The sequence below is a fragment of the Coregonus lavaretus genome (genome assembly GCF_964263955.1).
Source record: "Coregonus lavaretus genome assembly, chromosome: 2".
Taxonomy (NCBI): Eukaryota; Metazoa; Chordata; class Actinopteri; order Salmoniformes; family Salmonidae; genus Coregonus; species Coregonus lavaretus.
The window spans coordinates 84,632,497-84,645,795 of NC_139989.1; the positions used below are offsets into that span (position 1 = coordinate 84,632,497).

The 13,299-nt window shown below is 41.9% G+C and overlaps 1 long non-coding RNA gene across 1 annotated transcript in view; it reads right to left on the reverse strand.

Annotated features, from left to right (window-relative positions):
• The window catches only part of LOC311142441, a 1,015,744-nt gene that overhangs the window by 379,465 nt on the left and 622,980 nt on the right, over positions 1-13,299 (reverse strand). The gene's annotated exons all lie outside the window — the stretch shown is intronic.

Genomic DNA, 13,299 nt, shown 5'->3' on the forward strand with positions numbered 1-13,299 from the left:
ATAATGCTGCCACCCCCCTGATTCACGGTTGGGATGGTGTTCTTCGGCTTGCAAGCAACCCCCTTTTTCCTCCAAACATAACGATGGTCATTGTGGGCAAACAGTTCTATTTTTGTTTCATCAGACCAGAGGACATTTCTTCAAAAAGTAAGATCTTTGTCCCCATGTGCAGTTGTAAACTGCAGTCTGGCTTTTTTATGGCGGTTTTGGAGCAGTGGCATCTTCCTTGCTGAGCAGCCTTTCAGGTTATGTCGATATATAGGACTCGTTTTACTGTGGATATAGATACTTTTGTACCTGTTTTCTCCAGCATCTTCACAAGGTCCTTTGCTGTTATTCTGGGATTGATTTGCACTTTTCGCACCAAAGTACGTTCATCTCTAGGAGACAGAATGAGTCTCCTTCCTGAGCGGTATGACGGCTGCGTGGTCCCATGGTGTTTATACTTGCGTACTACTGTTTGTACAGATGAACATGGTACCTTCAGGCATTTGGAAATTGCTCGCAAGGATGAACCAGACTTGTGGAGGTCTACAACTTTTTTTCTGAGGTCTTGGCTGATTGCTTTTGATTTTCCCATGATGTCAAGCAAAGAGGCACTGAGTTTGAAGGTAGGCCTTGAAATACATCCACAGGTACACCTCCAATTGACTCAAATTATGTCAATTAGCCTATCAGAAGCTTCTAAAGCCATGACATCATTTTCTGGAATTTCCCAAGCTGTTTAAAGGCACAGTCAACTTAGTGTATGTAAACTTCTGACCCACTGGAATTGTGATACAGTGAATTATAAGTTAAATAATCTGTCTGTAAACAATTGTTGGAAAAATTACTTGTGTCATGCACAAAGTAGATGTCTTAACCGACTTGCCAAAACTATAGTTTGTTAACAAGACATTTGTGGAGTGGTTGAAAAACGAGTTTTAATGACTCCAACCTAAGTGTATGTAAACTTCCGACTTCAACTGTATGTATTAAAAATGTATTACATTTGACACTGTACAACCCAGATTTCTATTTCTATGAGAGTGAGGCAATCTCTGATATTAAACAGTCAATTGATAGATTTTAAACAAATACATGTCTGTCATTTTACAACCAACCCCATGCCATGATTAGATAGTGAAATAACACATCAATCTCTTTCCAAGTTTTTATAAACAATAAAATCTAATTTACCAACATTTCTGAAAATGGATATGTAGCGTTTTGGAATGAAACTCTTGTTTCCCCATCTGAGCTCAGAGTAGATGAGAGATGTAATGTTTGTCTCTGTTGTGTTGAAGCCCAATCAAGCAGGAGAGACCAGCCTCCCCAGTACCCAGCTGTGTGTCCATGAAGAGTGACCGGTCTATGGCTCACCCTCTATCCTTCAGAGAGGGAGACTTTTCTACTCAACAAAGGTAAGAAGAACTCATGGGTCATGGTCAGTGAGTTAAACAACACTGTCTCTAGTCATTTCTCCTCTCCCATTTTACCATTTATTTTACCACTGCACATTGACTCAGTACTGGTACTCCTTGTATATAGTGTAGTTATTACCTCAACTATGCACTTGGCTATTCTACGTTAATAACGATGGTTTTGGGAAACAGCTCAGAGATTTAACAATGCTCCTATGAAGGTTTTAATGATGAACTTGGCTTTAAGATGCCCTGGATAAAAACATCTGCTAAATGACTAAAATGTTGAACGTAAATGTTTTCTTTGACTGGTTCTGTATATGCATTACAAATGTAGTTATTTGTTACATTTGACTGTGTGCATCCCATATTTTTATTTCTATGAGAGCGAGGCAATCTCTGACATTAAACCATCAAGTGTGTCATTTTACAACCAACCCCATGCCATGATTAGATAGTGAAAGAACACACCAATCTCTTTCCAAATGTTTTTAAACAATAAAATCTAATTGACCAACATTTCTGAAAATGGATATTTATCGTTTTGGAATGAAACTCTTGTTTCCCCAACTGAGCTCAGAGTAGATGAGAGATGTAATGTTTGTCTCTGTTGTGTTGAAGTCCGTTCAAGCAGGAGAGACCAGCCTCCCCTGTACCCAGCTGTGTGTCCATGAAGAGTGACCAGTCTATGCATCATCCTATAATGTTTAGAGAGGGAGACTTTTCTACTGAACAACGGTAAGAAGAACTCATGGGTCATGGTCAGTGAGTTAAACAACACTGTCTCTAGTCATTTCTCCTCTCCCATTTTCCCATTTCTTTTTGTTGTTTTCATAATCCATAGGCTAATCCTTTTTTTTCCATTTTCATAGTCCTAAAACAATATTAAACAAACACAACATTCACTCCCTGTGTGTGTGTGTGTGTGTGTGTGTGTGTGTGTGTGTGTGTGTGTGTGTGTGTGTGTGTGTGTGTGTGTGTGTGTGTGTGTGTGTGTGTGTGTGTGTGTGTGTGTGTGTGTGTGTGTGTGTGTGTGTGTGTGTGTGTGTGTGTGTGTGAGTGTGTGTGCACTCCCTGGATGAGGAGATGTAATCTCTATCCTGATTGACGTGTCACTTTTCTCCCTACCTACATGTACATATTACCTCAACTACCTGGTACCCCTGCACATTGACTCAGTACTGGTATTCCTTATAGCCTCATTACTACCTCAACTACCTGGTACCCCTGCACATTGACTCAGTACTGGTACTCCTTGTATATTGTCTAGTTATTACCTCAACTACCTGGTACCCCTGTACATTGACTCAGTACTGGTACTCCTTATAGCCTCATTACTACCTCAACTACCTGGTACCCCTGCATATTGACTCAGTACTGGTACTCCTTATATATAGTCTAGTTATTACCTCAACTACCTGGTACCCCTGCACATTGACTCAGTACTGGTACTCCTTGTATATAGTCTAGTTATTACCTCAACTACCTGGTACCCCTGTACATTGACTCAGTACTGGTACTCCTTATAGCCTCATTACTACCTCAACTACCTGGTACCCCTGCACATTGACTCAGTACTGGTACTCCTTCTATATAGTCTAGTTATTACCTCAACTACCTGGTACCCATGTACATTGACTCAGTACTGGTACTCCTTGTATATAGTCTAGTTATTACCTCAATTACCTGGTACCCCTGCACATTGACTCAGTACTGGTATTCCTTATAGCCTCATTACTACCTCAACTACCTGGTACCCCTGCACATTGACTCAGTACTGGTACTTCTTGTATATAGTCTCATTACTACCTCAACTACCAGGTACCCTGCACATTGACTCAGTACTGGTACTCCTTGTATATAGTCTAGTTATTACCTCAATTACCTGGTACCCCTGCACATTGACTCAGTACTGGTACTCCTTGTATATAGTCTAATTATTACCTCAACTACCTGGTACCCCTGCATATTGACTAAGTACTGGTACTCCTTATATATAGTCTAGTTATTAACTCAACTACCTGGTACCCCTGCTCATTGACTCAGTACTGGTACTCCTTATATATAGTCTAGTAAATACCTCAACTACCTGGTACCCCTGCACATTGACTCAGTACTGGTACTCCTTGTATATTGTCTAGTTATTACCTCAACTACCTGGTACCCCTGTACATTGACTCAGTACTGGTACTCCTTATAGCCTCATTACTACCTCAACTACCTGGTACCCCTGCATATTGACTCAGTACTGGTACTCCTTATATATAGTCTAGTTATTACCTCAACTACCTGGTACCCCTGCACATTGACTCAGTACTGGTACTCCTTGTATATAGTCTAGTTATTACCTCAACTACCTGGTACCCCTGTACATTGACTCAGTACTGGTACTCCTTATAGCCTCATTACTACCTCAACTACCTGGTACCCCTGCACATTGACTCAGTACTGGTACTCCTTCTATATAGTCTAGTTATTACCTCAACTACCTGGTACCCATGTACATTGACTCAGTACTGGTACTCCTTGTATATAGTCTAGTTATTACCTCAACTACCTGGTACCTCTGCACTTTGACTCAGTACTGGTACTCCTTATATATAGTCTAGTTATTACCTCAACTACCTGGTACCCCTGCACATTGACTCAGTGCTGGTACTCCTGTTATATAGTCTAGTTATTACCTCAACTACCTGGTACCCCTGCATATTGACTCAGTACTGGTACTCCTTATATATAGTCTAGTTATTACCTCAACTACCTGGTACCCCTGCACATTGACTCAGTACTGGTACTCCTTGTACATAGTCTAGTTATTACCTCAACTACCTGGTACCCCTGTACATTGACTCAGTACTGGTACTCCTTATAGCCTCATTACTACCTCAACTACCTGGTACCCCTGCACATTGACTCAGTACTGGTACTCCTTATATAGAGTCTAGTTATTATCTCAACTACCTGGTACCCTGCACATTGACTCAGTACTGGTACTCCTTGTATATAGTCTAGTTCTTACCTCAACTATCTGGTACCCCTGCACATTGACTCAGTACTGGTACTCCTTCTATATAGTCTAGTTAATACCTCAACTACCTGGTACCCATGTACATTGACTCAGTACTGGTACTCCTTGTATATAGTCTAGTTATTACCTCAACTACCTGGTACCCCTGCACATTGACTCAGTACTGGTACTCCTTGTATATAGTCTCATTACTACCTCAACTACCTGGTACCCTGCACATTGACTCAGTACTGGTACTCCTTGTATATAGTCTAGTTATTAACTCAACTACCTGGTACCCCTGCTCATTGACTCAGTACTGGTACTCCTTATATATAGTCTAGTAAATACCTCAACTACCTGGTACCCCTGCACATTGACTCAGTACTGGTATTCCTTGTATATTGTCTAGTTATTACCTCAACTACCTGGTACCCCTGTACATTGACTCAGTACTGGTACTCCTTATAGCCTCATTACTACCTAAACTACCTGGTACCCCTGCATATTGACTCAGTACTGGTACTCCTTATATATAGTCTAGTTATTACCTCAACTACCTGGTACCCCTGCACATTGACTCAGTACTGGTACTCCTTGTATATAGTCTAGTTATTACCTCAACTACCTGGTACCCCTGTACATTGACTCAGTACTGGTACTCCTTATAGCCTCATTACTACCTCAACTACCTGGTACCCCTGCACATTGACTCAGTACTGGTACTCCTTCTATATAGTCTAGTTATTACCTCAACTACCTGGTACCCATGTACATTGACTCAGTACTGGTACTCCTTGTATATAGTCTAGTTATTACCTCAACTACCTGGTACCCCTGCACATTGACTCAGTACTGGTACTCCTTGTATATAGTCTAGTTATTACCTCAACTACCTGGTACCCCTGCATATTGACTAATTACTGGTACTCCTTATATATAGTCTAGTTATTACCTCAACTACCTGGTACCCCTGTATATTGACTCAGTACTGGTACTCCTTGTATATAGTCTAGTTATTACCTCAACTACCTGGTACCTCTGCACTTTGACTCAGTACTGGTACTCCTTATATATAGTCTAGTTATTACCTCAACTACCTGGGACCCCTGCACATTGACTCAGTGCTGGTACTCCTGTTATATAGTCTAGTTATTACCTCAACTACCTGGTACCCCTGCATATTGACTCAGTACTGGTACTCCTTATATATAGTCTAGTTATTACCTCAACTACCTGGTACCCCTGCACATTGACTCAGTACTGGTACTCCTTGTACATAGTCTAGTTATTACCTCAACTACCTGGTACCCCTGTACATTGACTCAGTACTGGTACTCCTTATAGCCTCATTACTACCTCAACTACCTGGTACCCCTGCACATTGACTCAGTACTGGTACTCCTTATATAGAGTCTAGTTATTATCTCAACTACCTGGTACCCTGCACATTGACTCAGCACTGGTACTCCTTGTATATAGTCTAGTTATTACCTCAACTATCTGGTACCCCTGCACATTGACTCAGTACTGGTACTCCTTCTATATAGTCTAGTTAATACCTCAACTACCTGGTACCCCTGCACATTGACTCAGTACTGGTACTCCTTGTATATAGTCTAGTTATTACCTCAACTACCTGGTACCCCTGAACATTGACTCAGTACTGGTACTCCTTGTATATAGTCTAGTTATTACCTCAACTACCTGGTAACCCTGCATATTGAATAAGTACTGGTACTCCTTATATATAGTCTAGTTATTACCTCAACTACCTGGTACCCCTGTACATTGACTCACTACTGGTACTCCTTGTATATAGTCTAGTTATTACCTCAACTACCTGGTATTCTGCACATTGACTCAGTACTGGTACTCCTTATATATAGTCTAGTTATTACCTCAACTACCTGGTACCCCTGCACATTGACTCAGTACTGGTACTCCTACTTTATAGTCTAGTTATTACCTCAACTACCTGGTACCCCTGCATATTGACTCAGTACTGGTACTCCTTATATATAGTCTAGTTATTACCTCAACTACCTGGTACCTCTGCACATTGACTCAGTACTGGTACTCCTGGTATATAGTCTAGTTATTACCTCAACTACCTGGTACCCCTGCACATTGACTCAGTACTGGTACTCCTTCTATATAGTCTAGTTATTACCTCAACTACCTGGTACCCCTGCACATTGACTCAGTACTGGTACTCCTTGTATATAGTCTAGTTATTACCTCAACTACCTGGTACCCCTGCACATTGACTCAGTACTGGTACTCCTTCTATATAGTCTAGTTATTACCTCAACTACCTGGTACCCCTGTACATTGACTCAGTACTGGTACTCCTTGTCTATAGTCTAGTTATTACCTCAACTACTTTGTACCCCTGCACATTGACTCAGTACTGGTACTCCTTATATATAGTCTAGTTATTACCTCAACTACCTGGTAGCCCTTTACATTGACTCAGTACTGGTACTCCTTGTATATAGTCTAGTTATTACCTCAACTACCTGGTACCCCAGCACATTGACTCAGTACTGGTACTCCTTGTATATAGTCTAGTTATTACCTCAACTACCTGGTACCCTTGCACATTGACTCAGTACTGGTATTCCTTATATCCTCATTACTACTTCAACTACCTGGTACCCCTGCATATTGACTCAGTACTGGTACTCCTTGTATATAGTCTAGTTATTACCTCAACTACCTGGTACCCCTGCACATTGACTCAGTACTGGTACTCCTTGTATATAGTCTAGTTATTACCTCAACTACCTGGTACCCCTGCACATTGACTCAGTACTGGTCTTCCTTCTATATAGTCTAGTTATTACCTCAACTACCTGGTACCCCTGTACATTGACTCAGTACTGGTACTCCTTGTCTATAGTCTAGTTATTACCTAAACTACTTTGTACCCCTGCACATTGACTCAGTACTGGTACTCCTTGTATATAGTCTAGTTATTACCTCAACTACCTGGTACCCCTGTACATTGACTCAGTACTGGTACTCCTTGTATATAGTCTAGTTATTACCTCAACTACCTGGTACCCCAGCACATTGACTCAGTACTGGTACTCCTTGTATATAGTCTAGTTATTACCTCAACTACCTGGTACCCCTGGACATTGACTCAGTACTGGTACTCCTTGTCTATAGTCTAGTTATTACCTCAACTACTTTGTACCCCTGCACATTGACTCAGTACTGGTACTCCTTGTATATAGTCTAGTTATTACCTCAACTACCTGGTACCCCTTTACATTGACTCAGTACTGGTACTCCTTGTATATAGTCTAGTTATTACCTCAACTACCTGGTACCCCTGTACATTGACTCAGTACTGGTACTCCTTATAGCCTCATTACTACCTCAACTACCTGGTACCCTTGCACATTGACTCAGTACTGGTATTCCTTATATCCTCATTACTACCTCAACTACCTGGTACCCCTGCATATTGACTCAGTACTGGTACTCCTTGTATATAGTCTAGTTATTACCTCAACTACCTGGTACCGCTGCACATTGACTCAGTACTGGTACTCCTTGTATATAGTCTAGTTATTACCTCAACTACCTGGTACCCCTGCACATTGACTCAGTACTGGTCCTCCTTCTATATAGTCTAGTTATTACCTCAACTACCTGGTACCCCTGTACATTGACTCAGTACTGGTACTCCTTGTCTATAGTCTAGTTATTACCTAAACTACTTTGTACCCCTGCACATTGACTCAGTACTGGTACTCCTTGTATATAGTCTAGTTATTACCTCAACTACCTGGTACCCCTGTACATTGACGCAGTACTGGTACTCCTTGTATATAGTCTAGTTATTACCTCAACTACCTGGTACCCCAGCACATTGACTCAGTACTGGTACTCCTTGTATATAGTCTAGTTATTACCTCAACTACCTGGTACCCCTGGACATTGACTCAGTACTGGTACTCCTTGTATATAGTCTAGTTATTACCTCAACTACCTGGTACCCCTGCACATTGACTCAGTACTGGTACTCCTTCTATATAGTTTAGTTATTACCTCAATTACCTGGTACCCCTGTACACTGACTCAGTACTGGTACTCCTTATAGCCTCATTACTACCTCAACTACCTGGTACCCTTGCACATTGACTCAGTACTGGTACTCCTTATATATAGTCTAGTTATTATGTCAACTACCTGGTACCCCTGCACATTGACTCAGTACTGCTACTCCTTGTATATAGTCTAGTTATTACCTCAACTACCTGGTACCCCTGTACATTGACTCAGTATTGGTACTCCTTATATATAGTCTAGTTATTATCTCAAATACCTGGTACCCCTGTACATTGACTCAATACTGGTGCTCCTTGTATATAGTCTAGTTATTACCTCAACTACCTGGTACCCCTGCACATTGACTCAGTACTGGTACTCCTTGTATATTGTTTAGTTATTACCTCAACTACCTGGTACCCCTGCACATTGACTCAGTACTGGTACTCCTTGTATATAGTCTCATTACTACCTCAACTACCTGGTACCCCTGTACATTGACTCAGTACTGGTACTCCTTATAGCCTCATTACTACCTCAACTACCTGGTACCCCTGCACATTGACTCAGTACTGGTACTCCTTGTATATAGTCTAGTTATTACCTCAACTACCTGGTACCCCTGCACATTGACTCAGTACTGGTACTCCATATATATAGTCTATTTATTACCTCAACTACCTGGTACCCCTGCACATTGACTCAGTATTGGTACTCCTTGTATATAGTCTAGTTATTAACTGAACTACCTGGTACCCCTACACATTGACTCAGTACTGGTACTCCTTGTATATAGTCTAGTTATTACCTCAACTACCTGGTACCCCTGTACATTGACTCAGTACTGGTACTCCTTGTCTATAGTCTAGTTATTACCTCAACTACCTGGTACCCCTGGACATTGACTCAGTACTGGTACTCCTTGTATATAGTCTAGTTATTACCTCAACTACCTGGTACCCCTGTACATTGACGCAGTACTGGTACTCCTTGTATATAGTCTAGTTATTACCTCAACTACCTGGTACCCCAGCACATTGACTCAGTACTGGTACTCCTTGTATATAGTCTAGTTATTACCTCAACTACCTGGTACCCCTGGACATTGACTCAGTACTGGTACTCCTTGTATATAGTCTAGTTATTACCTCAACTACCTGGTACCCCTGCACATTGACTCAGTACTGGTACTCCTTCTATATAGTTTAGTTATTACCTCAATTACCTGGTACCCCTGTACACTGACTCAGTACTGGTACTCCTTATAGCCTCATTACTACCTCAACTACCTGGTACCCTTGCACATTGACTCAGTACTGGTACTCCTTATATATAGTCTAGTTATTATGTCAACTACCTGGTACCCCTGCACATTGACTCAGTACTGCTACTCCTTGTATATAGTCTAGTTATTACCTCAACTACCTGGTACCCCTGTACATTGACTCAGTATTGGTACTCCTTATATATAGTCTAGTTATTATCTCAAATACCTGGTACCCCTGTACATTGACTCAATACTGGTGCTCCTTGTATATAGTCTAGTTATTACCTCAACTACCTGGTACCCCTGCACATTGACTCAGTACTGGTACTCCTTGTATATTGTTTAGTTATTACCTCAACTACCTGGTACCCCTGCACATTGACTCAGTACTGGTACTCCTTGTATATAGTCTCATTACTACCTCAACTACCTGGTACCCCTGTACATTGACTCAGTACTGGTACTCCTTATAGCCTCATTACTACCTCAACTACCTGGTACCCCTGCACATTGACTCAGTACTGGTACTCCTTGTATATAGTCTAGTTATTACCTCAACTACCTGGTACCCCTGCACATTGACTCAGTACTGGTACTCCATATATATAGTCTATTTATTACCTCAACTACCTGGTACCCCTGCACATTGACTCAGTATTGGTACTCCTTGTATATAGTCTAGTTATTAACTGAACTACCTGGTACCCCTACACATTGACTCAGTACTGGTACTCCTTGTATATAGTCTAGTTATTACCTCAACTACCTGGTACCCCTGGACATTGACTCAGTACTGGTACTTCTTATAGCCTCATTATTGATATTTCATTGTGTTACTATTTCCTTTTTTTATTTAGCTAATATTTATTACACTATATATATATATATATATATATATATATATATATATATATATATATGCCATTTAGCAGACGCTTTTATCCAAAGCGACTTACAGTCATGCGTGCATAAATTTTTGTGTATGGGTGGTCCCGGGGATCGAACCCACTTTTTAACTGCATTGTTGGAAAAGGGCTCGTAAGTAAGCATTTCACGGTAAAGTGTACACCTGTTGTATTCAGCGCATGTGAGAAATACAATTTGATTTGAAGGTCATTGGCAGAAACACGTCATTGGGTCTAACGGTCGTCTCGTTCCGAACAGCGCATGTTTGGATGTTGAAGCACTGTGGCTAGGAAAAACTCCCTAGGAAGGCAGGAACCTAGGAAGAAACCTAGAGAGGAACCAGGCTCTGAGGGGTGGCCAGTCCTCTTCTGGCTGTGCTTGGTGGAGATTATAAAATCAGCAAAAAAAGAAACGTCCTCTCACTGTCAACTGCATTTATTTTCAGCAAACTTAACATGTGTAAATATTTGTATGAACATAACAAGATTCAACAACTGAGACATAAATTGAACAAGTTCCACAGACATGTGACTAACAGAAATTGAATAATATGTCCCTGAACAAAGGGGGAGTCCAAATCAAAAGTAACAGTCAGTATCTGGTGTGGCCACCAGCTGCATTAAGTACTGCAGTGCATCTCCTCCTCATGGACTGCACCAGATTTGCCAGTTCTTGCTGTGTAATGTTATCCTATGCTTCCACCAAGGCACCTGCAAGTTCCCAGACATTTCTGGGGGGAATGGCCCTAGCCCTCACCCTCCGATCCAACAGGTCCCAGATGTGCTCAATGGGATTGAGATCCGGGCTCTCCGCTGGCCATGGCAGAACACTGACATTCCTGTCTTGCAGGAAATCACGAACAGAACGAGCAGTATGGCTGGTGGCATTGTCATGCTGGAGGGTCATGTCAGGATGAGCCTGCAGGAAGGGTACCACATGAGGGAGGAGGATGTCTTCCCTGTAACGCACAGCGTTGAGATTGCCTGCAATGACAACAAGCTCAGTCCGATGATGCTGTGACACACTGCCCCAGACCATGACGGACCCTCCACCTCCAAATCGATCCCGCTCCAGAGTACAGGACTCTGTGTAACGCTCATTCCTTCTACAATAAACGTGAATCTGACCATCACCCCTGGTGAGACAAAACCGCGACTCATCAGTGAAGAGCACTTTTTGCCAGTCCTGTCTGGTCCAGCGACGGTGTGTTTGTGCCCATATGTGACGTTGTTGCCGGTGATGTCTGGTAGGGGCCTGCCTTACAACAGGCCTACAAGCCCTCAGTCCAGCCTCTCTCAGCCTATTGCGGACATTCTGAGCAGTGATGGAGGGATTATGCTTTCGTGGTGTAACTCGGGCAGTTGTTGTTGCCATTGTGGTCCTCTGTACCTCAGCTGGTAGAGCACGGCGCTTGTAACGCCAAGGTAGTGGGTTCGATCCCCGGGACCACCCATACACAAAAATGTATGCACGCACGACTGTAAGTCGCCTTGGATAAAAGCGTCTGCTAAATGGCATATTATATTATTATTATTATTATTATTATTATTATTATTATTATTATTATTATTATTATTATTATTATCCTGTACCTGTCCCGCAGGTGTCATGTTTGGATGTATCGGTCCTGTGCAGGTGTTGTTACACGTGGTCTGCCACTGCGAGGATGATCAGCTGTCCGTCCTGTCTCCCTGTAGCGCTGTCTTAGGCGTCTCACAGTACGGACATTGCAATTTATTGCCCTGGCCACATCTGCAGTCCTCATGCCTCCTTGCAGCATGCCTAAGGCACGTTCACGCAGATGAGCAAGGACCCTGGGCATCTTTCTTTTGGTGTTTTTCAGAGTCAGTAGAAAGGCCTCTTTAGTGTCCTAAGTTTTCATAACAGTGAACTTAATTGCCTACCGTCTGTAAGCTGTTAGTGTCTTAACGACCGTTCCACAGGTGCATGATCATTAATTGTTTATGGTTCATTGAACAAGCATAGAAAACAGTGTTTAAACCCTTTACAATTAAGATATGTGAAGTTATTTGAATTTTTACGAATTATCTTTGAAAGACAGGGTCCTGAAAAAGGGACGTTTCTTTTTTTGCTGAGTTTACATTATAACCTAGCCTACTTTACATAACATAACATCTGTTACTTGTTGCAAAAAAAAACTTTCTGAATGTATCAATTATTTCATTTTTTACATTTTTAGTCATTTAGCAGACACTCTTATCCAGAGCGACTTACAGTTAGTGAGTGCATACATTATTTTTTTCATACTGGCCCCCCATGGGAATCAAACCCACAACCCTGGCATTGCAAACGCCATCCCTGCCGGCCAAACCCTCCCCTACCTTGGACGACGCTGGGCCAATTGTGCGCCGCCCCATGGGTCTCCCGGTCGCGGCCGGCTACGACAGAGCCTGGATTCGAACCAGGAACTCTAGCGGCACAGTCCTTAGACCACTGCGCCACTCGGGATTTCCCCTCAGATAAATCAAGCCCGTTTTAGCCCTTCTGTCTACATTCTCAGATACGTTTAGAAAAGAACAGATTCAAAGACAATAAATCGCCTACATTTAATGAATACAAGTAAGTGTGAGACATGGCCTTGTGTTGTTGCACTGTCTATGACTACCTTAACAAACAGTGACTTATTATTA